Consider the following 27,691-nt stretch of genomic DNA (forward strand, 5'->3'; position numbering starts at 1 on the left):
GAGAGAGAGAGAGAGAACTCATGAGCAGGGGAGAGGGCAAGCAAGAGAGAGAAACAATCTCAAGCAGGCTCCATGCTCAGCACAGAGATCAGTGCAGAACTCAATACCATGACTTTGGGATCATGACCTGAGCCAAAATCATGAGTCAGGCGTTCAGCTGACTTAGCCACCCCAGAGTCCTATCTGTGGCCCATTTTTAATTGGACTTTGTTTTCTTGTTGTTGGATTTTTAAATTTCTTTGTATGCTTTGTATGATAATCTGTTATCAGCTGTGTCTTTTGCAATACCATTTCCTAGTCTGTAGTTTATCTTCTCATTCTCCTGATACTATCTTTTGCAGAAAAGTTTTAATTTTTTTAACATTTATTCATTTTTGAGAGACAGAGAGTGACAGAGCATGAGCAGAGAAGGGGAAAAGAGAGAGGGAGACACAGAATCTGAGGCTGGCTCCAGGCTCTGTCAGCACAGAGCCTGACATGGGGATCCAACTCATGGACTGTGAGATCATGACCTGAGCCAAAGTCAGATGTTCAACTGACTGAGCCATCCAGGCACCCCTTTAATTTTAATACAGTCCAGCCTATCAGTTATTTTTTCAAGGCTTATGCCCTTGGTGTTGCATCAAAAAAAATTACCATCCTCAACATAATTTAGGTTTTCCTCTATGTTATCTTTTAGAAATACTATAGTTTTGCATTTTGTATTCATGTCTGTAATTCATTTTGAGTAAGTTTTTTTTTTGTTCTTACATGTGGATATCTGGTTGTTCCAGCACCATTGAAGGAAAAATCTTTTACTCTGTTATATCGCTTTTAATATTTTGTCCAAAATCAGTTGACTATGTTTATGTGAGTCTATTTATGGGCATTCTAATCTGTTCCATTGATCTATTTTTTTACTTTTTTTATGACTTTCACACTGTCTTGATTACTTTAGCTTTTTAGTAAATTTTAAGTTGTATAGCATCAGTGCCCCAACCTTGTTCATCTACTATAATATCACGTTAGCTCTTATGATGTTCTTCCATCTTAACTTTAGAATAATTTGTTGATATCCACAAAATAACTTGCTGGAGTTTTGATTGCATTGAATTTATAGATCAAATTGGAAGAACTGATATCTTGATGCTATTGAGCTTTCCTATTCATTAACATTATCTCTCCATTTATTTAATTCTTTGATGGCTTTTATTAGGACATTGTTGCTTTCCTCATATAAATCTTGTATATATCTGGTTAGATATGCATACCTAAGTCTGTCTTTTATTCTCTGTCTGTCTGTCTCTCTCTCTCTCTCTCTCTCTCTCTCTGTCTCTGTCTCTGTCTCTGTCTCTCTGTCTCTCTCAGTCTTTCTTTTGTATGGTGTTTTTAATTTCAAATTTGCCTTTTTAATTGCTGGTATGTAGGAAAGCAACTGACTTTTGTTTATTTACCATTAGCAACTTTGCGATAAAGCTCATTAGTTCCAGAGGGGTTTTTTTTGTTGTTGTTGTTGATCCTTTTGAATTTCCTGTATAGATGATTTTGTTGTCTCAGAAAAAAAGGCACCTTTTATTTCTTTATTCCCAATATATATATATCTTTTATTTCCTTTTCATATTGCATTAATTAGAACTTCCAGTATAGTGTTAAAAAGTAGTCATGAAAAGGGGCATCCTTACCTTGCTCCTGATCTTAGTGGGAAAACTTGTTTCTACCATTAAGTATGATATTAACCTAGGTTTTTTGTAGATGTTCCTCAGCAACTTGAATAAGTTACTTTCTGTTTCTTATTCACTGAGAGTTTTTATCATGAATGGCTATTGGAGTTTGTCAAATGTCTTTTCTGCCTCTATTAATGTAATCATGTGATTTTCTTCTTTAGCTTGTTGGTAAGATGGATTATATCGATTAATTTTTTAGTGTTTGAACCAGCCTTACATACCTAGGATAAATCCCACTTGGTAATGGTATATTATCCTCTTTAAACATTGTGGAATTTGATTTTCTAATATTTTGTTGAGGATTTTACATCTGTGTACATTAGTAGTACTGGTCTATATTTATCTTCTTTTATAATATCTTTCCCTGATTTTTGTATTAAGGTAATGCTGGTCACATAGAATGAGTAGAATATTCTACACATAGAATATTTCTTCTACTTTTATATTCTGAAGCAGAGAATTGTAAGTAATTATACAGCATTAGTGTGATTTCCTCCTTAAAAGGCCAGTAAATAATTTTGGTCCTGGTCCTTTTATTTTGGAAGATTATTGATTTCTTTAATGAATATAGTACTATTCAGTTTGTTTGCTTTTTCATGTGTGATTTTTCACAGAGAGTGTCATTCTAGGAATTGGTGCATTTCAATATAGAGTTGTTCATAGCATTCCATATTAACCTTTTAATGTCAGTGAGGTCTTTAGTGATGTTCCCTCTTCTGTTATTAATAATTTGTCTGTAATAATTGAACTCTTTGTCTTACTTATAGTTAATCTGGTTGGTAGTTTATCACTTTTATTGATCTTTCAAGGGAACACCTTTAAGTTTCTTTAATTTTCTCCATTGATTTTTGTTTTATATTTCAATGAGTTATGCTTTAATTTTTACAATTTCTTTTGATTACTTTGGATTTTATTTTCTCTTCTTTTCTAGTTTTTAAATGGGAAAGGTAAACTTATTAGTTTTTGATATCTTTCTTTTCTAATATATGCTAAACTTTTACATGCTAAAAATTTCCCTCTAAGCATTGCTTGTACTGTATCCAACAAAGTTTGTTATTTGTTTTTGCTTAATTCAAAATATATTTTTAAAAACCCTCTTTATATTTCTTCTTTGATCTGTGTGTTATTTGAAATGTGTTGTTTAATTTCCAAGTATTTTATAATTTACTAATCTATCTTTGGATTTCCAATCTCATTTAATTCTATTATAGTCTGAGAGCAGAAATTACATTATTTCTATTATTTTACATTTGTTGAGATATGTTTCATGGCCCAGAAAGTGGTCTGTCTTGGGAAATTGTTTTATGTAAGCTTGAGAAGAATGTGCTTTCTGCTGTTGTTGGATGAAGTATTCCATAGATGTCCATTATATCCAGTTGCTTGATGGTGTTGATTTCAACTATGTCCTTATTGATGTTCTGCCTGTTAGCTCTGTCCACTTCTGATAGAAGAGTTCTGAAATGTCCAACTATAACTGTGGATTCATCTATGTCTCCTTGCAGTTCTATAGTTTTTGTCTTCAGTATTTTAATGCCCTGTTGTTAGTTGTATACATGTTAAGGACCATATATCTTCTTGGATAATTGACTCCTTTATCATTATGTAAACTGCCTCTTTCTCTAATAACTTTTCTTGGTCTCAATTCTGCTCAGTCTGAAAGTAATATAGCTACTTCACTTTCTTTAGATTAATGTTAGTATTGTATCTTTCTCCATTTATTCTCTTTTAATCTACATGTGCCTTTATATTTAAAGTCAGTTTCTTGTGGACAACATATAGTTGGGTTTTGTTTTTTAATCCACTTTGACAATCTCTATATTTTAATTAGTATATTAAAATATTGACATTCAAAATGATTGCTGATATAGGATGTCTAATATACTTGTTTTATATTTTTCAAATTTTTATTTAAATTCTAGTTAGTTAACATATAATGTAACATTGGTTTCAGGAATAAAATTTAGTGATTCATCACTTGTTACTAATTTTTATTTGTTCCCTTTCTTTACTTCTATTTTTGTCTTCCACTATATTTCAGTCTTTTGTTTTTATTTCTTTCTATTGTTAATTGCTAGATTTGACCAGCAAACCCTTGGGCTGCAGATAACAGATTACTCCAGACTCCTGAATCAGAGAAAAGAAGAGCACAAAGGGGCCAAGCTCTCTACTGGTGATGGTTCCGAGCAAAGCTCTTCTCCAATTTTTATTGAGAATCTTATCAGTACATTTCAAGGGATGCAAGGGAAAGGACTGTGCGGTTTCAAAATCAGGAACAAAGCACAGCCCTCGATTATCAGGGGGACAGTATAATCAGGGTAATGATGTGCAGGCACACATCACAGGGGCAGTATAAGTGTCATAGGAAGGAGTTTGTTTTACTACTTTAGATTAAGCATTTGTAGAGTGGGAAAACGTTGATCCATAGACAAGGTCAGGCTGTCTTCAGCCTTGACATTTCAAAGGAGACTTGGTTTTTTATCCTGGTCTACTTTGCTGCTTCTTAACCAGCTGTGGCTACAAACATTCCTTACTGAAATCTTACCAGCCAGGCTCTATGAGTCTCCACAGTTAATATCATATATTTATTCAAGTATAATTCAAAAATAGTGTTAGATTAGTTTCAGGTTTACACTATAATAATTCAACAATTCTGTATGTTTTTCAATGCTCACCAAGATAAATGCACCCTTAATTCCCTTGATCTATTTTATCCATTTCCCTCTTACCCCCTCCCATGCCTCCTCCTTTCCTCTGGTAACCATTAGTTTGTTCTCTTTTTTAAGAGTCTGTCTGAGAGTTTTGTCTCTTTTTTCCTTTCTTCATTTGTTTTGTTTCTTAAATTCCACAGGTGAGTGATATCATACAGTATTTGCCTTTTTCTGACTGACATTTAGCATTATATCATTTAGGTCCAATGGCAATATTTCATTATTTTGTATAGCTGAGTAATATTCCACAGTGTGTGTTTATGTGTGCATGTGAATATATATACAAATCTTCATTATTCTTTCATCTATTGACAAAAACTTCCATATCTGGGCTACTGGAAAATAATGCTGCAATAAACATAAGGATGCATATATCTCTTGAACTAGTCTTTTCATTTTCTTTAGGTAAATGCCCTTTAGTGGAATAACTGGATTATATAGCAGTTTTATTTTATTTTATATTTATTTTATTTTTTGAAGAACCACCATACTGTTTTCCACAATGGCTGCACCAATTTGCATTACCACCAACAATCCTTTTTTTCCACATCCTTTCCAACACTTGTTATTTCTTGTGTTTTTTATTTTAGCCATTCTGACAGATGTAAAGTGATGTTTCATTGCAGTTTTAACTTGCTTTTCCTTATGATGAGACCCATCTTTTCATGGGTCTGAATGCCATCTGTATGTCTTCTTTTGAAAAATGTTTATTTAGGTCTTCTGCCCATTTTAATTGAATTATTGTTCTTTTAGTGTTAAATTATATGAGTTCTTCATATATTTTGGATATTAACCCCTTATGGGAGCTATCATTTACAACTATCTTTTTCCATTCAGCAGGTTGCTTTTGTGTCTTGTTAATGATTTCCTATGCTCTGCAGAAACATTTTATTTTGGTATAGTCCTGATAGATTAAAAATGAGGTAATACCGATCTCCCTCAGATTAAGTTTTTTTATCTTAATTGAGCATTTTATGATTCTATTTTACTCCTTTCTTATTGTATCAGTTGTAGTTTTGTTATTTTACTTTTTCTAGTGGTTACTGTAGAGGTTGAAATACAAATTTACAACTACTTCAAGTCTACTTTCAAATAATGCCAAAGCACTTACAGATATGTAGGTACCTTAAAATAACAAGGTAATCCCAATTCTTCTTTCCTTTTGCTTTTATCATGGCTGCTATTCATTTGCTTATATATGGCTACCATTTACTTCACTTAAATATTATATATAGATAATATATAAAATACTGGTATTATTACTATTATTTTGACAAACTATTAAATCAATTAAAAATAAGAAAAATAGAAGTTTTTATTTTACCTTCACTTTTTTCTTCTCTGATGCTCTTCTTTTTCATATATAGATTGTTTTTCTGATTTATGTGATTTTCCTTCTGTCTAAAAACTTTTTTTTTCATTTATTGCAAGGCAGGTCTAATTGCAACAAATGCCCTTAATTTTTGCTTATCTGAGAAAGTCTGTATTTTTCCACTATTTTTCAAGCTCATTTCTTTAGTGCTACATAATAGCTGGATGTACCATAGTTTATTTATTGGTTCACCTATGGAATGACATCTTGGTTGTCTCCATGTTTTGGCAGTTATGAACAAAGCTGCTTTAAATAACTCTGTACAGAATTTTTTGGTATAACTAACATTGCAATTTATTTGGGTACATACCAAGAAATATGATTGCTACATTACATAGTAAGAGTATGTGTACTTTTGTAAACAACTCCAGAATATCTTCCAAAGTGGCTGTACCATTTTGTATTTGCCTCAGTGATAACTAAAAGTTCCACTTTTATAATTTATTATTACATATCATATAAAATAAATTTAATTTAATTTTTTGGAGAAAGAATGATTATAATCTATAAAGCTGCCTGGCAGAATTTGATTTTGCCTATTTTAGGGGCACCTGGGTGGCTCAGTCGGTTAAGCATCCTACTTCAGCTCAGGCCATGATCTCACCATCTGGGTGTTCCAGCCCCACATCAGATTATATTTTAGATTTTATGTCTCCCTCTCTGCCCCTTCCCCACTCATGCTGTCTCTTTCTCTCAAAAATAAAAACATAGGAAATTATAAAATATTTTAGCAATTTTATCATTTTTATGTATCTAAGTATTAATTGTAATAAAATAAATATAAATTTAAAATGTAATCTTTCCTTTAGTTGAGAACTATAAAATATTGCGGGCTCAAGGAATCAGAAGTGCCAAGTTTTGAAGTAATATGAGCTATTAAAATCATACTAAAAAGAGAGAGTTTTACATTTAAACATTTTAAATTTACAATGATGAAAAATCAATTATCAATAGTATTGAGAAACAAAAAATACTTGGGGAATAAACATAATTATAGTTGATAACTTTCAAACATCCTTTTTATAGATAATTATTTCTACACTTATCAAAACGTAAGAGATGTTTCCAGTGAATTACATTAGATAAGCAGCAGTTTCAACGTTTATCATGCTCACCTTCTGAAGGCAACAAATTACAGAGAATCAACAAAAAGAGACACTGGATGGAAAAAAAAGAATGCATGTTAAGTCAAAATAACTCAATGAAGCTTGATTATATGGTTGAAACTGTATAACCTGATTATTTATTAATCCAATTTGTATATCTAAAAGAACATTGGGAAATAAAAAAGAAAGATTTTAATCAGAGGTTACATGCAGAATACCAATTAGAAATACAATGTAATCTCTGTGAAAGCTCTGGAGTAATTTAATAACACTTATTCCCATTACTATTGTTGACATCGCATAAAATGCACATCTTGATATCCCTTGGAAAAGGTGAAAATCCCCTGATAATATCTTAGCAATGAAAAAGTGCAGTCAACCCCTACGGAATTAAGATAAGATGCGAAAGGTTATAAGACTAGATCTCTTGAGCATAACTGAGAAACTAAAGTCATTTACTGAGGTGCAATAAGAAATGAGCAAGGCGGTGTGAAAAGCAGAATAAAAAATCCAGAGACATAGAAATCAGGAAATTCTCTGAGCTATGAAACAAATTTCCTACACTTTATTTTTTCATTGATGGGTACAAAGGATTCCATTTTATAAAAAAAAAAAATTAACATATATGTATTTTTGAGAGAGAGCAAGAGAGAGAGAGAGAGAGAGCGAGAGAGTGAGTGAGCATGAACAGGGGAAGGGCAGAGAGAGAGGAAGACACAGAATCTGAAGCTGCCTCCAGGCTCTGAGCTGTCAGCACAGAGCCCGACGCAGGGCTCTAACTCACAAACCATGAGATCATGACCTTAGCCGAAGTTGGACCCTTAACCAACTGAGCTGCCCAGGTGACCCCAAGGGATTCCATTTGAAGAAATATCTTGGTTTGTTTACATTGTCTTCATCAAAGTTACACTTCTGTTAGGAGGCTTATCCCAAATGATGGAGCAAATAGTGGATCTGCTTATTAAAAAAAAATAACTATACTGAGTTTGTACAAAGATATTATCTTATGGTTTCTGGATATGTAGCCACTGCAAAATGAAATTTATACATGATATGCAAACATATAATACCACATAAGTAAGTATACCTTATACATACATATAGACATATATACATATACACAGAATTATTTCTCTATTACCTGGTAATTGGAGTTTCCATTTTCTTTAAGAATCTGTCCCATATGACAGCTGTACAGTGCAGGAATCCTGGACAGAGACTATAGAGTCAAATAGTTCAAGAATGTAGTGGGAACCTAGTGTAGGAATATTCAAACAAGGGCACCTGGGTGGCTCAGTTGGTTGATAATCTGAATTTTGACTTTGGCTCAGGTCATGATCTCATGGTTTGTGGGTTCAAGCCCCATGTGGGGTTCTGTGCTGACAGCATGGAGCCTGCTTAGTACTCTCTGTCTCCCTCTCTCTGCCCTCCCCAGCTTGTTCTTTCTCTTTTTCGCTCTCAAAAATAGACAAATACTCTTTTAAAAAGAATATTCAGACTATCCAATGGGTTATTCTCCATCATGTAGGCAGAAAAAAAGTAGTCTCAGAGAGATTTTTATGTGAGGAAATTTATAGGACAAATTCCAGTAGGATGAATCCTACCCTATTCTCAGCAATAATTTAGTAATATTCACAGGGATATATCAGGTAGTATTTAGAATTTATCAGGTAGTATTTAAAAAAGTATTTACTATCCCATAGTAACAGAACAGTACTCAAAGTTCAAATTCCTTTGTGAATATTCCTTTGTGAATATTATACCAGCCCTGAGCTGTTGTTTTTTTGTTTTGTTTTGTTTACTTTATACACATAGGTTTTAAGACTGGGTTTCTGTGTGACGTAGGTGTAAAATAAAAAAGTCTCACATTCTAAAATACACATATTCTTAAGTTGGTTATAAATTGATTTTTTATATTATGGATCATTGATTTATTTTGTAATGTATAGAGATTTTTTTTATAAAGTCCATTGTTGTACCTTGGTTTTTCTTATTTCTTTTTAAAAAATTTTTAATGTTTATTTATTATTGAGACAGAGCGAAACAGAGAATGAGTGGGGGATAGGAAGAGAGAGAGGGAGACACAGAATCTGAAGCAGGCTCCAGGCTCTGAGCTGTCAGCACAGAGCCCTACATGGGGCTCGGACCCACAAACTGTGAGATTATGACCTGGCCAAAGTCGGACGCTTAACTGACTGAGCCACTCAGGCACCCCAACTTTCTCCCTACCTCTAAATGTCCATGCAAAAATTTAAAAATTTAATTTAGTGTGTCAAATGTTTTGCTGCATAGCCGTCATTATTTTTTCAAGCTCTATTATGCTTTCTAATTACAGTATGTCTCACGAGCTCATGCATAACTGTGGTGCCCACAGAAGTTCAATATGATACACTATTGAAAGACCTCAGTGATGGCTTCTTCACTCAAATGATAGGGAAAGCTTTATAAAAGCATCTGTAACTGAAATTTTGTTTATAATAAAGATGATGACGATCTTCAGTGTTAGACTATCTTGTTTTCTGTCTTTAGACTTCTATTAACTGAGATTAGTGGAACTGTTTTACTTTTCTATATAGCTCCACCAGCTGGTCTGTCCCTTTCTACTGTAAACAGGGTGTTATAATTGATTCTGTCCTGAGAAAACTCCCTTAATCCCAAAATAATTTGGGTCTGGATGGTCCAGATTTCTTTCACAATTCCTGAGGCTCCTCATGAGAATTTAAAACCTGTCCAGATAATCCCTGGGTATAAATTTTGGAGAAGCCAACCATTTGCAAACTGGCATGGTACATCAGATTCTGAAGCAATAGCTGCCCTCTTGCAACAACTCTGCTATAAGGAGGTTTTCACAGTCCCAGCTTTCCTGGATTTTGTGTGAATCTCACCTTCATTCCTCTGAAGTCATCTGAGGAGTTCTCTTCAGAAGCTTTTATTTCGCCTGAGGTTCTAGACTTTCACTTTCAAATACAGACACTTAAATCCAGTAACTTATTGCTGACACTGTTGCGCTGGTCAGACTCTGCAATGTCTCATAAACATTCAATTCCTTATCAAGGAATGTCCATCTAGCAACAGAGCTGGAGAGCTCTTGCAAATCTCTTGACTGACAGCTGTGAAGTTTTTAGTGTAAACACAGATCTCTTCATCAACCCTAAATACACCCTGTTGCTTTTGTATGATAATGAGGAGTGCGCAACAGAGGAGCAGGAGGTATAAGGAAGAAGAAAGGAGGTTTCATTATTTTCTACTTTTTCTCCTTCTCATGTTCCTCATTGTAGACCATATTAATATTGCCACCCAGTCACTGGGATGAGGAGCCTGGAGAAAGACTATGTCTAAGACTGGATTATTTTATCCTTAGTGTTGGTGATTAGAGGTGAATTTTCTATGAAAAGCTACCTTGTACCTAAGAAGTACAGAAGCATCATTACTAAAACAATGAGGAATCCAAGGGATACAGAAGTGCTGATGCGTAGGAGCACATGTACCCCAATGTTCATAGCGGCAATGTCAACAATAGCCAAAACATGGAACAAGCCTAAATGTCCATCACCTGATGAGTGGATCAAGAAGATGTGGTATATATACACAATGGAGTACTACATGGCAATGAGAAAGAATGAAATCTGGCCATTTGTAGGAAAGTGAATGGACCTCGAGGGTGTCATGCTAAGCGAAATAAGTCAGGCAGAGAAGGACAGAAACCATATGTTTGCACTCATAGGTCTAACAGGAACTATGGAGAACTAATGGAGAACCAAGGGGAGCAGAGGACGGAGAGAGAGTTGGGGAGAGAGAGGGATGCAAAACTTGAGAGACTATTGAATACTGAAAACGAACTGAGGGTTGAAGGGGAAGGGGGAGAAGGGAAAAGAGATGGTGGTGATGGAGGAGGGCACTTGTGGGGAAGAGTACTGGGTGTTGTATGGAAACCAATTTGACAATAAACTATTTAAAAAAAAACAATGAGGAGAGGGCTTAGGCACAAATCCAGGCCACCACTAAATTTTAACTTTGCACATCACTCACCAAATCATTTGCTAGCTGATGGGAAGAAGAGAATTACTGTGGGATTATATAACCTCAAGACCAAAATAAAACATAAAGTCAAGATCATTGAGGATAACTGTGGGAGGATTTTATGATGTTTTACGGTAACCCAAAAACATGAAGACTGAATTTATTTGTAGTTATTAATTAAATTCAAAAAACTATTTCTTAAAATATAAGTTATCTTTTATTTCTTAGACTTAAGGTAAATTGTAGAATTTATTATATTTTTTAAAACTAATAACGAAAGAAGGACAGTAGATTGAGCCTTCTGTCAATGATGCAAGGGACTAGAGACTTGGTTGAGGCCTACACAGTGTGGCCTAATAGATTTCCAATGTCATTTATTTAGCCAATAGTCATAACTATATACTTGGAGTTAAGGACAAATGGGGTGCTATAGATGGGAACTCTTGATTCATTTGGTGGATTTGGTAAAGTAGTTGGCCCGAACATCATTAGGTAACCTGGACATATTTAAGAAACACTCTGAGGAGATATGCTCATTGAGTTATTTACTATATATCATATCAGGTTTTAATGTTCTTATTCCCAATGGTAACAGTTTTGAGAACAGAAAGGATTCTGCCATCATATTAATAAAAGTAGGATATTTTATTAATAAAATCCCCTAAACAAATTTTAAGTTATAGTCTGTGTTATCTTTAGAAATATTTAGGAAAAAATGTTCTAAATAAGACTAATCACCTTCATTCAATACTCAACTATATATGTATATATATGTGTGTATATATATATATATGTATATTGGTAATTTAGGAAGCCTTTCAAATATTTTATTTTTGTAGTGTTTACAAACTTCCACCTGGTGAACATCAGCCCCAAATATATGTTTTTAGTTTCTCATCAAGGAATAACGGCCTTAATATATACCTCATAGCTGTTGGACATAAAGTAAGTACATCCTATCCTGGGTTGATTCCTCTCTTGTCCATCTGCTAGGCTGGATGACTGCTCAGGGGTTGGTCAAATCTCTGTCATGTGGATAGCTTTCAATTTCAACAGCATTTACATGGATAGGCCAAATTTGAATAACGGCAAACGTCATACAAATATTGGGCCATTTTTTTCTCAGTAGTATCATAGAATTTCTTCATCCTCTATTCCAACTTAGAGTCTACGGATAAGTTTTTCTCTCTGCAGTCTTTTATTCCCATTCAAAACATGATGAAACAAATTTTTGAATTCAGTATCTCTAACATAAGTAACATATTATCCATAAACAAATTACAAGATTATTTTATGTATTTGGAGGTTACTGCCCTTCCTTAAGGAGACATTCACAGAAGCTATATCTATGAAACTGAACAGCCGACCAATAAGCAGCTGATACATTAATAACTTCCTATTTTATATGTCATTAATTTAACATTACCAACATCTTTAAAATGTTAAATGAATAGGAAACACTACATCTGAGTAGCCAATAAAGTCATTGTTGCAAAACTTATGAATTTGGCTCTTGGCTTATAAATTTTGGAAATACCATCACACTTTCATTATGAATCTAATTATTTAAGACACAGTCTGAAGAGGCTTAATTATCTGCTTTTCACTCCAAAATAGATGACAACCAACAAATTGGAAACTCAGAATGGATATATGACAGAAAAATGGCTGTTGGTTCTTTTGGGGTTTTTTTTTGCGCAGAGACTGTGATAAGGATATCAAGAGAGATGGAAGCAGGTGGACTAGCCAAATGAGTGGGAGTCTCTCTAGACCTATGCAGTGTCACGTCTCTTGTTGCCAGGCTAAACACCTGTATTCTCTTGACCATTTAAAGAACATATTTGATAACTTCTCTTCTCAGGCTTGTGTGGGGGTGATTAAACTTTTGAAGTTAAGTACAAAATGTGAATGAGAAGGAAAAAAGATTGATACTTAAGAACTTTATTATTAATGTATATAAGCATATACATACATATATGTATATGCATATATATACTTAAGGCTTTATTATTAGAATGGAAGATTGTAATATATTTAAGGCTATTATTATAATAGAACATTGATACTTAAGAACTTTATAATTAGTATATATATATTTGTTCTTATCTATATCCTAAATATATATACTTATATATTATACATATTTACATATAAGTATGCATACTTATATATACTATATATATGTATATATTAAGTATATATATATAAATATATACTTAATATATACATATATATACATACACTTAAGGCTTTAATATTACAACGAAGTACAAATTATAGTTGTGATATTTTAGCACTAACCTCTGATAGCCTTAGTTAATCAGAATTCTCAGAAGATGAAATATTCGTCATCTTTATTTTCTGGTGAGTTGAGGGCTTTCTAGTCAGAAACTCTCATGTTTTAAATGTCCCAAAATTTTTCTTAGTTTACTTTGAACTTGATAAGAGTGGTAAGGTAAAGTTAATAAAAACATTGTATAATGATGGAGGCGTTTACAGTGCCTTTGAGCTCTCAGTTTAAACATAAATTCTCATTATGGTGTTCTGTAGACAGGGTATATGTGATCCACTTTACTCTGAACTAAACCTTATGTGGGTCACATTATTGCTAGATTTTAAATGTATTTTATACCAATTTTCCTTTTCCTTTGAAATTTTTGTAGCCATGATTTGATGTTCTGTTTATCTGTGTTATTAACTGAGGTTTCACTGAATTTTCCTTAAAATTGTTTTTGAAAGCCTTAAGTTTAAGTAGAAAAATAACTTTTTTAACTTTTAAAAGTATTTTAAAAATAACAGAATAATTTCACTTTGCTTGAATAATTTTCAATAGTGTTAATGCCCCCAATAGAAAATTGTCAAATGGATAGGCTATCAAGGGCTATATGAGATTTATTCTAGTCAAAAAAACCAATTTCAACATTGTCATACATAATTGAATATGAAGTGTTAAGGAAAACTTTTCCATTAGAATTGTAAGAAAAATCCTTTTTATAGAATTTTATTTTAAAGCAACTTTATTAGTCATTTTAATAATGACGGTACAATATGTTTAATTACATATTTGATGATTTCTTCTGACCTATGCTGAGAAAATTTTAGGTTGATAAAATAGAATATTATATACATTTAATTTATTTTGTTTTTATTTTTATTTTGTTTGTTTTTTTATTTCTTTTGAGAGAGAGAGAGGGTATGATTGGAGAGGAGCAGTCAGAGAGGGAGATGGAGAATCCTAAGCAGGCTCCATGCTGTTAGCAGAGAGTCTGATGTGGGGCTTGAACCTGCCAAACCATGAGATCATGCCCTGAGCCCAAACCAAGAGTCAGAGGATTAAACTACTGAGACACCCAGGTGCCCCCCCCAAGAAAATTAAAGCATATTTCCATACAAATACTTGTGCACAGATATCAAAGCAGTTTTACTTCTAACAGCTCCAAACTGGAAACAGTACAAATATCCATCAACAGATGAATGCATAGACACATTGTAGTATTAAAAAAACAACAAAATTCTATAGCAAAAACTTTTAAAACTATTGATACATGCAACAGTATACATGAATCTAAAAATAATCACAAAAAGAAACAGACACCTCCCCCAAATATTACAATCTGAATGATTGATTTTATATAAAATTCTAGATAATTCAAAGCTATCTATAGTGTCAGAAGAGAACACAGATCAATGGTTGCCTAAATAAAGGTGATGTGGAAACTGGGTGGGCTGAGAAGACCAAAGATTGCAAGGAGGCATGAGGGAATTTGGGGGGCTGTGGGGCATGCTAATTATTGTCATGGGGATGATTTTATGGATGTTTATATATTTCAAATGTATCAAATTGTGCACCTTAAATATGTGCAATTTAATATGTAGCATTATACCTTAATGCAGCAGTTAAAAAACAACAGGAAAGTCTAATATTGTCAAATATTAAAATTCTTCTCTAAAACTGGCATGAGCCAGAAAAATAAAAAAGAACATTGATACAAGAACAAAATTTGCTATATTGTGATGGTTACATTATAAATCATAGATGAAAGAATTATCTGATTGATAATTATCTACCCCTATAAAATAAATTAGAAGCATATCGCATTTTACTCAAAAGCTAAATATCTAATAAATTTAAAGATTAAATATAAATAAATATCTGGGAAAGCACTTTGAAAATAATGAGATTAATATTTATCTTTCTAGAAAAAATAGATTAATATTTACATAAACTCAGTGCTAGGAAAACATTTATATAAGACACCAAAGTCAGAAATTGTGGAGAAAGTTATTAATAGTTGTAGATATATAAAAAATGAAAATTCATAAAGTGTATTGTGAGCAAAAACGTAGTAAGCATTATTAAAAGGCTAAAAGGAAATTATCTGCAACTACATGTCAGGCATCTTTTTAACATCTTCAGGATATAAAGTGATCTAATGTATCAACAAACTATTAAAAGCCAAATCTCTCATTAGAAAGGGGGTAAAGAATAGATACAGGCAATTTTAATAGAAGAAAGATAAAGTGAGATGACTAACAAATGTGGAAAGAACATTTTCAAAAATATTGACAATCCTTATACCCTAGAATTCTAGTAGAGTGTTTATCTTAGATCTTATGACTGAATTCTGATAGCAGGTAGTGTAATCTTTGAGCCAAAGCTGGATGGAAGGGGGAGGCATTCAGGGTCCTAGACAGTTTCAAGAGGGATGGGCACTTGGTTTCTTCTTTGAGCTGGAAAAGCTTTTATGCAACTTGTCAATTCAATGTGTCTTCCCTTTTGAAGTGGATATATCTTTGCCATCTCAGGAAGATTTCAGATCCCTACCTCCACCAGTAGCATCTGTGTCAGTCCAATTAAGCCAGTGCCCTGCAATGGATTTTTTTTGCTCAGCATTTGAAATAATATTATATGATATACTTATGAGTGACTAAAGTAAATTGTATACCTCTGTGGCACCCCCCCCAACATATTTGCTAAAGATTGAACATATAGTTTCACCCTACTTTAGAGATACAGCCATTGTAGAATGGTGTTCATTATTCCTGACTTGTCATCCCCCTAGAAAACGTTTCTCTCTTTGCTTTTAAAAGCTGAAATTGCATAAATCCTTCTGTTGTTTGTAGATTAGCTGTGATTTATTCAGCGCCCAAAGGGTAACATAAGAGGATTAACCAGAGTAGGGCAGAAACAGGGACAGCCCTTCCAGCTTCGTTACGTTACAGCCATGCAGATGAAACCAGAATTAGGCCGAAGTGTCACCTCTTTTTGAGAGTAACAGCATAACAAGTTTCCAACTTATTCCTCCCCACTCTTATTTAATATGATTTCCTAAAACTCAAATCACTGTAATACATAACTGCCAGCTTAATTGAAAGCTATTTTCTATTAACACTTTATTTCTAAATGTGTTATCTAAACATTTCTTGACATGTTGAGTATTCTAGTAAAATGTTGAACAGAATTGTGCCTTCTAACCCTAACAGTGAGGTCAGTATAGTACTTTTTAAAAGAACCAAGATTCAAAAACTGTGCTTAGAGAGAGTTGCTATTTCCAGTGTCCCCAGTGGCTATGTTTCTCCCTAGCCAAGAACAGGCATTCTATTAAAATGCGTTTAATAATTAAATGATTAAATGAATGATAGGCTGATTTTCACAGACTATATCATGAAAAATACTGCATTTCCGAGTCTTTCACAATTTAACTAATCTAGCATCAGAGTTCTTTTTAGCTGCTTTTCTTCAGACAGCAGTCATGATATTACTTCTTTTATCCCTGTGCAAATTTGGTTACAGCTGTTTACTTGCTTATTACTTTAACTGAATTGGTACAATTGTGTGTGTTGTATGAATTGAACATAGGTGAAATTAGCAGTCGTATTGAGTAAATGAAGGAAATTTCAAAGCCTGTACAAGTTGGTGTCTAATTCATGCATGATCTCAATCAGTCATTAATATGTCATACATAAAATTACAAATGATGCAAATTTCAAATGGAAGGTCTTTACCCTCCAGAGACTTATATTTCAATAGGAAAAAAATCTTGTATATTATTAAAATGAGAAAGCATCAGATCAACTCTTAATGGATGAGTGTCTGCATCTTAAAAGAAAAAGCAGAAAAATGAGTGGAATACTCTTTTTTTAATTTTTAAAAATGTTTTTTACTTAGTTTTGAGAGACAGAGTGCAAGTAGTGGGGGTCAGAGAGAGAGGGAGACACAGAATCTGAAGCAGGCTGAGCTGTCGGCACAGAGCCTGGTACAGGGCCCAAACCCACGAATCGTAAGATCATGACCTGAGCCGAAGTCAGACGCTTAACCGACTGAGCCACCCAGGTGCCCCTAGAGTGGAATACTCTTAAGAAATACTGCATCATCAATGCTCTTCCTACCACAAGACCAAAAATTTTAAACTCAAACAATTTTGTGTGGAAAACACATCAATTTACTTGGGTTTAAAATTAATTTACCATTTACATTTGCATCAATGAATTATTAAGAAATGTGATTCAATCCTCTTGATAATGATAACTAAAAATAGATGAAAACTAGGTGGCATTTTGGTCCTTCAAGCCAACAAATTCCAAAAAAAAAAAAAAAAATCAAATTCAGAGAAATCAATCTGCCTTTAGGGTAGCTTCTCCCTTGGAAGAATCTGCCAGATTCCCATGTGTGTGACTAAGAGACTGGAAAGGGGAGTAGAGCTACCCTGAACCTCAATGGCTCTCTGGGATATGAAGAAAAAAATTGGAGTCCCAGTCACAACAAGAAAGGATACTTTAGTTGTACTAAAATACTTTCAATGAGGATTCTAAAAGGTAAAATCCTAGTAGTGGATCAAATTAGTAATCACTTGCTCTCACAAAAAGGGATGCTCTATTTTGGAACATTTTAATCTGTATAATTTGGACAAAAGTATCCCGCTTTGCTATCGTCTGGATACCTGTTAAAGGCAAATATATTTTCTCTCTGGAGGAAAATAATATATGACCAGGCCTTGATTATTTCCGCAGTTTTTCAAATACAGTGTCTATTACTATAAGAAAACTCACTAACTTAACTAATGTAGGGAGTGACAATCAGTGTGAGGACCTCAAGAATAACAAAAGATAATAGAAATAGCCAGAAAAAATTTTAGAAAAACTGTGCTTAATGTCTTCATTTAAACAAAAGATAAGTTGGGGGCCCCTGAATAAATCAGTTGTTTGAGCATCTGACTTGAGTTCATGTCATCAGCCCCATATCAGGCTCTTTTCTGGCAGATCAAAACCTGCAGCCTGATTGGGATTCTGTGTTTCCCTCTCTCTGCCCCACCTGCACTTACACTCTACCTCGCTTTCTCTCTCAGGAATAAATAAATATTAATTTTTTTAATATAAGATTGAGAATATTGTCAGAGAATTAGTAAATGTAAAAAAGTATAGAATGGAAAATATTAGAACTGCAAAATACTACTACAATACAGTATTCTGTGGGTGTGCTTAATTGTAAATAGCTAAAGGGGAAATAATAAACTTAAATGTAGACTTTTTTAATGATTTTTATTTATTTTTGAGAGATAGAGACAGTGCGAGCAGAGGAAGGTCAGAGAGAGAGGGAGACACAGAATCTGAAGCAGGGTCCAGTTCTGGTTTCCTTTTCTCTCTGTCCCTCCCTCTCTTATGCTCTGTCTCTCTCTGTATCAAAAATAAATAAAACATTAAAAAAAAAAGAAAAAGAAAAATTAAAAAAAAAACCAGAATCTCAAGCAGGCTCCAGGCTCTGAGCTAGCTGTCAGCGCAGAGCCCGATGTGGAACCTGAACCCATGAACCCCGAGATCATGACCTGAGCCGAAGCTGGATGCTTAACCGACTGAGCCACCCAGGTGCCCCTTAAATGTAACTTTGAAGAGATTTTTCAGTATAAAGCATAGAACAAATAAGGGATACAAAATAAAGGGGACAGATTCAAAGATGCAAAGGATCTTGTGAGATCTAACATATATGTAATTGGTGTCCCAGAAGAAAAGCAGAGAGAAAATAAAGCAGGAGCAAGATAACGGTTGGAAATTTTTCAAAATTGGTAAGGAAAATCAAGTTGAAGAGCCCTAATCACCTTAAAAAAAAACACCTCTTACCAAAAAAAAAAACAAAAAACCCAGAAAACTGGCAAAGATAAAAGCACATATTAAAGCAATTAGAGGGAAACAAAGATAAATTATTTTCAAAGGAGCAAACAATGTATTAACTGACTTTGCATCTGAAACAATGGGACCTGAAAGACAATGTCGTGGTATTTTCAAGTCCAGAATGGAAATGAATAGAAATTTAAAATCTGTGTCCAAGAAAAAAAAAACTCTTCAAAGACTATTATTTCAAGATAAAATAAATATATTTTAAGACATTAAAATTGGAGAAATTTCATAACCATTAACTTACATTAATAAATATGTTAAGAGATACTATTTTCATTGAGAAGGGAAATGATTTCTTATGAAAAGACATGACAGATACACAAAACAATGACTTTTAATGGAAAAGGGTAAATATGTCCTAAAATCAAAAGGCATATCTACTGTATAAGAAAAATATTAATAGAGGAAATTAAAATATAATGTAACAACATAAAAGTTGAGAAAGATAAGTGAATTAGAGTGTTATCAAGTTTATACTGAAACATCAGTTAAGATAAATAGAAAGTAAAGACTAAGATGCATATTGACTAAATGATAAGTTGACCAAATGTTTTAAGTAAAAGATGATGCTTACCAAACAATTAAAAAAAAAACCTGTGTGCTCTTTACCAAAGAATATTTGAAACATAAACATACAGAAGTTGAAAGTAGAAGTAATGAAAAACATTATGTAAGTACTAATGTAAAGAAACTGAAACGGTTATAATAATTACAAAGTATATACCGAGGCAAAAATACATTACCAGCAAAGAAGAAACTTCCTGAAGATAAAAGGATCATTTCATTAGGAATATGTCACATATTTAAATTCGTTTGGATATGTGTAAGGAAAAATATGCCAACCACAAAGAAATCCAAGACTTGTCTTTCAAAAACATGTAACATAAAAAAAAATATATATATATATATATATGGAATAGTCTGTCAGATTACATAGTATTTTCAAAAGTACTTGAAACATTTATACAATGGACCACAGCTTGTGTCATGAAGTAAGTCCCAAATTTCAAATTTAAAAAACATATTTTTTCAAGTATATTTGGAACATTTACAAGAACAGTTTAATAATACAAGTCTCAACATTTCAAAGAATTGAAATTTGAGAGCAAGTATTCTCATTGTTATGAAATTGTTAGAAATTAGTAACTAAATTTTAATGAGACTGTCCTTGCCTGCTTGGTTACTTACTTAATGTGTTTCTACCTTAGGCAACTAGTGTTGCAAATGATAAATAAAAAATAGAAAGTAGCAAACATTTGGAAAAACTGATTATTAAATTATTACATATGAAATTTCATGTAGGCTAAATAATATTCCTATACATATATATACCACATCTTATTTATCCATTCATCAGTCAATGGACACTTGTCTTTTCCCACAGTTTGGCCATTGCATATAGTGCTGCTATAAACATTGGGGTGCATTTATCCCTTTGAAGGAGTGTTTTTGTATTCTTTGTGTAAATATTAAGCAGTGCAATTGCTAGATTGTAGGGTAGATACATTTTTGGCTTTTTGAGGACTCCATGTTTTTTAGAGTGGCTGCAGCAGTTTGCATTCCCCAAAATGGAATATCATTCACCCACTAAAAAGAATGAAACCTTGCCATTTGCAACGATGTGGATACAACTAGAAAGTATTATGCTAAGTGAGATAAGTCAGTCAGAGAAAGAAAAATACCATATGATTTCACTCAGATGTGGTATTTAAGAAACAAAACAAATAAGCATAGGGAAGAAAATGAGAGAGGAGGCAAAGGAAGAAACAGACTATTAACTATAGAGAACAAACTGATGGTTACCAGAGGAGAGGTGGGTGGAGAGACAGGTTAAGTGGAGAATGGAGACAAAAGAGCACACTGGTGATGATGAGCAGAGGGGTTGAGTGGAAGTGTTGAATCACTATATGGTATATCTGAAACTAAGATTACACTATATGTGAATTAACTGGAATTTAAATAAAATTTTAAAAATGTGCATGTAGGTAAAAAGTCTTAGATAAAAAATCATAACTTTAGATTCATATATTAGGTAGAAGATGGCCTGAAAGTCAGTTATTTGTCAGTTTCTAGAGTTAGAAAATATATAGCAAATTAAAGCCCTATCACACCCAAAAGAATGAAAATAAGGATAAAATATGAATGCTTATGAAACTGATACATTCCTGAAAGACCTGAACAATGAAAGAATTCATTAAAGGGATAAAAACCAATGTCAGGGGCGCCTGGGTGGCTCAGTCGGTTAAGCCTCCGGCTTCGGCTCAGGTCAGGTCTCACGTTTGTGGGTTCGAGCCCCGCGTCGGGCTCTGTGCTGACAGCTAGCTCAGAGCCTGGAGCCTGCTTCCAGTTCTGTGTCTCCTTCTCTCTCTGCCCCTCCTGCTCTCATCCTCTGTCTCTCTCTGTATCAAAAATAAATAAAACATTAAAAAAAAAACAATGTCAGTATTCAGCAGAGTGACATAAAATCTGACTTTTGATAGAAAAATGTTAAATAGTTAAAGTTGATTTAACTTTTCAAGATTGATCAATGTAATTTATCACATTAACCAAAAAGGAGAAACCATATCATCATTCCATTGGATCTAGGATAAATATTTGATATACTGTTCATTAAAGCTCATAACAACAACAGCAGCAGCATCAACAACAGCAATAACAATAAACCATGCATAACAGGAAAGAAAGGGAACTTAATATGAAAAGCCTTTTTATAAGAAAATTCTATAGTAACCTTACAGTCACGAGTGAAGTAATGAAAATATTCTCCCTGTCATCAGAAAGATAAGCTAGCTGTCCACACAGTTATTGAAATTTGCTGAAGGTCATGACAGCAAGAGTAATATGCATATCTATATAAAACTACCCCTATGTATAAATAATACCCCCAAAACATAACATATCTTAAGATCCAAAAAATCTTAAGAGAAGTAAATGTGCCATAATTTAATGGTCACATTTTTCTTAGCTTATGGTGTATGAAGTATATTAATAAGTGTATGGTATATGGTAGTCTCATGTTTGGTAACATCATAGATTTGTAAAATACAACAAACCTCTCTTCCATGTGATGTTCTCTGTATAGTTTTACCTAGGAACATGCTTTCTTAGAGTTAATATGGCATTTTGGAATTCGCAGAATTATTTCATATACTCTAGCTCATTTGATCTCCAAAACAACCCTATAAAATAGGTGTAATAGAATGGATCATAGTATTAGTAATAGTTGCCATATTTACTTTTACTACATGGATCTAATTATTTTGAAATAGGAATTATCATACTTATTTTTACTAGCCTTAATTAGCAGATGAAGAAAAGTGAAAAAAATTTTTTTTAATTTTTTATGTCTTTATTTTGAGAGACAGAGAGCAAGCTGAGGAGGGGCAGAGAGAGAGAGGGTGACACAGAATCTGAGCAGGCTCCAGGCCCTGAGCTGTCAGCACAGAGCCCAATGCAGGGCTCGAACCCATGGACTGTGAGATCATGACCTGAGCCGAAGTCGGATGCTTAACTGACTGAGCCACCCAGGCACCCCAAGAAAAGTGAAATTTGTCAGGATCACAAATAGGCGAAGTGGTAAAGACAGTTTGCTAATTTAGCTCTGTTAGATTGCAGGGGCCAAGTTTTTAAGCAGTATATCAACTTGCTTCTTTGGGGTAGGATTTTGAATTCTGATTATTGTAGCTCTTCCTGAATGCACAAGAGAACATGATAATAGCCAGTTTTGACATATTTCTCTCATATGCAGGCATCACTCTTATTTTTTACTGATTTCATCATTTGATCTCTATAGAATAACAGCCTCATGAAGTAGCTACTATTATCACCCTATTTGATAGATGAGGAAACTAAAGCACAGGGATTTAATTAACTTGCCTAAGTTTATATTGGGTAAATGTCAAATCCAGATTTCAAACCTAGGTGAGTTGACACTAAAACTGGTGCCTTTAATCTGTTACTCTCTTGATATGAAGGTTGTAAAAGAAACCGTGAGACAATAAGAGAGTAGAAACTAGGGCGCCTGGGTGGCTTGGCTGAGATTCCAGGGTGATCTCAGGGTCATGAGATGCTGTCAGTCTCCACACTGAGCCTGGAGCCTGCTTTCTCTCCCTCCCTCCCTCTCTCTCTCTCTCTCTCTCTCTCTCTCTCTCTCTCTCTCTCTCTCTCCCTCCCTCCCTCCCCCCCCCACTGCCCGCCCTCCCTCCCTCTCCCTTCCTTCTTCCCTCCCCCTCTCTCTCTTCTTCTCTCCTAGTCACTCTCCCTTCCTATGAGTGGGAGAGGTGGAGAGAGACACCATTTATTTTTGAACACAGGAGAACTTCGTTCTCCCAACCCCAACCAATTTTCTTTTTGGTTTAATACTAAGCCAAACCAGTGAAAGTCTTTGACTAAGATGCCTCAAGCATTTCTATTTTGATTCCTTGGCTACTAAAGCTGGCTAAGCGTGGCAAAGACAGCAACAAATAGTAGTCCCTTGATGCAAATGACACAACACAATCTCTGGGATGCTACAAAATCCATAGAAGGAAGTATATAGTGATAAATGTATATATTAAGAAAAAAGAATTGTCTCAAACAAATATCCTAACTTTACACTGCAAGAAATGAGAAGAAACAAACTAATTCTAAAGGTAAAGAAGAAAGAAAATAACAATGATCACAGTAGAAGTAAATGAAATTGAGACCAGAAAAATCATGAAAAAGATCAATGAAGTTAAGTGCTGGGTTTCTAAAAAGATAAATAAAATTTAACAAATCTGTAGGTAGACTTTAGTAAAAGACTAAAATTATAAATGAAAAAGAAATTTCAATTGATACCATATATACATAGGATTATAAGAGACTACCCTGAAAACATGCTCAGTATCACTAATTGTCAAAGAAATACAAATCAAAACCACAATGAGCTATCACCTCACACCTGTTAGAATGGCTGTTATCAGGAAGATGAGAGATAACAAGGGCTGGCAAGGATGCTGAGAAAAGTGAACCCTTGTGCACTGTTGGTGAGATGTAAATTGGTTCAGCAAGTACTAAAAATAGTTTCAGGCTTCCTCAAAAAATTAAAATTTGAACTACCATATGTTCCTGCTATCCTACTTCCGGACCTATAACCAAATAAAATGAAAACAGGATATTGAAAATATGTTTCTACTCCCTTGTTTATTGCAGGATTATTCACAAAGTCAAGTTATGGAAGCAAGGCATGGAAACCTGTCCATCAATGAATTAATGAAGAAACAATATGTGATACACACACAACACATGCATATGTACCGACACAATGAAATGTTAGTCAGCCATGAGAAAGAAGGAAACTATGTCCCTTGCTACAGCATAGGTAGACTTGGAGGGCATTATGCTAAGTGAGCTAAGTCAGAGAAAGACAAATACTGTATGATAACATTTTAATTTATATGTAGACCTAAAAATGCCAAACTTGTGGAAGCAAAATGTAGAATGGTAATTATCAGGTACTGAGGGTGAGGAAGTTGGGTAGATATTCCAAGGGTACAAACTTGGTGTTAAAGGTGAAAAAAATGTTTAGAAAAGGCCCATCCACAGAGACAGGAGGTTGATTAATGTTTTCCCTGTGATTGTGGTGGTGAAAGGATAATAAGGAGCAGTAAATGAACAGGAAGGATCTTACTGAGGTGATTAAACTGTTCTAAAACTGGCATGTGATAGTTTCATGACTTGGAAAATTTATTAAAACCATTGAACGATGAAATAAACAAGGAATGGTCCATAATTAAATAAATTATGGAAAAAGGGGTTGATAAATGAAAAGCAGGTGTTATTCATTCATTAATGTGCATTATGCATATGTAAGAAAAGATAAATGATACATTAAAATTTTTTTTGTGTAAGGCTGGGGTAAGTATATATGGGGAAATATATCAAGGAATATATCTTGGGAGAAAAAGGCATGGGCCATTCTTTTACTACCAATGATGTATAGCAAATATTTTTGTCTTCAATAGCTAGGCACTTTTCTAAGGTACAACAGTGACGAAGAGTCAAATAGTTTTGCTTTCATTGAGTTTTCATTCTTATGTTGGAACTTGAAGATACTCAAAGTAAATAAGCAAAATACATATTATGTCGGATAGTGGTAAGTGGTAAGAAGGGAAATAAGAAAGGGAGACCATAAATTCTGGGGAGAGGTGAGAGTTTAGATTGCCTAAGAGTTCCTAACTGAGCAAGTCTCATTAGAGTAAATTTCTAAAGGTGGTAAGAAAGTTTGCTCTATGGATACCTATGAAGAATTTTCCAGGCAGGAGGAACATCACTCTCCCTGAGATGGAGAATAACTGACATGTTGAGAACATGAGAAGTCCAGTATGAACATAGTAAGTAAAGGAAAAAAATAGCAGAATAGGAAACAGGACTCTTAGCCTGTGGGCCAATGTAAAGATGCTAGCTAGCTTTGACTGTGAGATAGAGAGCCATTGTTGGGTTTTGAGAAAGCAATAGCACAATCTGACTTACATTCCAACAATAGCACATTTGCTGTTGTGTTGAGAATAGACTAAAGAAGGGGAAGTCTGGAATCAGGGAGACACATTTAGGGCTAGAGAATGGTGACCAGAACCAGGGTGGTAGGAATTGAAATAGTAAGACATGGTCAGACACTTGGATAGATTTTGAAGGTGGTACCTACAGAATGTCTTGCAAGAAAGGTTGGGGGCTCTAAATGCATACTGACTCTGTAAGAAAGCTATTGATATTATCTCCTTCTAGAGCTCAGCATTATTTTAAATGCTTCTGATTTGAAGCACAAAGTAGTTGGCTCAAAATGGAAGGACATACCACATTAGTTCTGCAATCATGTGTCATGATAAAGAGAAATTGCTCTCCAGATTATCCCATCATTTACTGGGAAAATATTATTAGCTGCCAAGTGATGTATTGTATAAAAGTTTCCTCTGTGCGTAGAAATTGCTTTTTCCCTGTTCAGATTCCATCTCCTTGACATCTATAATGACTTCTTCTCTGTGTACTAAAACTTTGCACATACCTGTATTTTCAATTTTACCATTGTATTGTAGCTATTTCTTGAATGTATTTCTCCATTTGCCTGAATATTATCTCATTTGTTTCAATGATTTCTTGACTCTAATCCACAGCCTTGCACTAGGTCTTGTTCAGTAAATTTTCAATTGACTGAACCAGTTCTTCATACATTTGACATTATGTAATTCAGTCCGTATACTATTTTAAAACCTAGAATAGAACTTAGAGAAAATCTAGTCTGATCATTTTCAATGTCCTCATGCTATTGCCATTAAATTTTAGTTTGCATCTTTGGAGGGTTTGCTAGAGGCAAATATTTGTACCCCACTCACAGAATTTATGATTCAGTCAATTGAGTGAGCATGGAATTTGCATGAGGAATTTTCACTTTTTTTCTTTTTTTTTAAATATTTGTTTATTTTTGAGAGAGAGGGTGTGTGTGAATGTGGGCGAGGTAGAGAGAGAGAGAGAGGGAGACACAGAATCTGAAGCAGGCTCCAGACTCCAAGCTGTCGCTACAGAGCCTGACACAGGACTCAAACTCACAAACTGTGAGATCATGACCTGAGCTAAAGTCAGACGCTTAACCGGCTGAACCACCCAGGGCCCCAAGGATTTTCACTCTTAATACATTTCTTAGTACTACTGATGTGGCTGTTTGAGAAGCCATACTTTGAGGTTCACTGCCTCACAGGCTTCCACAGAACTGTTTGTAGAAACAGAATCAGAGGAATGAGTGAGCAGAATGATACCAAAATAGTATCATTATTTTCACTGTCCTGACATACAGGCACCACTAATAGGTTTTCTGTTAAATGGTTTTGATCATGAAAGAAAATAGAATTATATAAATTATGTCGTAAAAAAAAGAGAGGGTATTGTATCAGTTATTACTTGTGTAGAAAAGAACAGGAAAGAGATGGAGGGCACCTCCAGAAAATGGTCTTTCCTTTTCTCTCTCAATCTCTCATCCTTCTGGTTGCCTTTGTACAAATCATCCTGTTACTTTATTCTTGATTAATTCTCCCTATACTACTTGTCTACTTTGTATTCTCCCATCAAAATTCAAGAGACAAGTTGTCTAATTAGCTTAACTCACATCAATTGACTGAAGAGAACATTTCCATGGGTAACATCATAATGGGCAAGGGGAGCCCTGGTGATCCATTCATTGGCTACCCACGCATAAAGGTCAGCCTGGCACTGTTTCTGAGCAGGGTTTCACAGGTAGGGCCATACCTTGTAGAAGAGAATGCTGGCATTTAGGGAGACGTGTCTAACCTGTCTCCCTAAAATTTTAGGGAGAAAGAAAAGAAAGGAAGCAGCTTCTTGTCTAATTAATATGAGATGTGAATCAGAAAAGAGGTGTCACCATTCTTGGAAAAAGGAATAAGAAAACAAAAACTATTCCATTCTATAGCATTATATAGTCTTGACAAGCATAGGTCTCTCTGACTCTATTTACAACATAAATGATTTTGGAGTACAGAGATAGCATGTGGGGATCTGCCTTTATTTCTTTTTACTTTTGAACTTACTTGAAAGTCACATGAGGAAGCCCTAGTAATGTGCAGAAAAAAGAAACTTATGTGG

This window comes from Suricata suricatta, chromosome 9, assembly GCF_006229205.1.
Source record: "Suricata suricatta isolate VVHF042 chromosome 9, meerkat_22Aug2017_6uvM2_HiC, whole genome shotgun sequence".
Taxonomy (NCBI): domain Eukaryota; kingdom Metazoa; phylum Chordata; class Mammalia; order Carnivora; family Herpestidae; genus Suricata; species Suricata suricatta.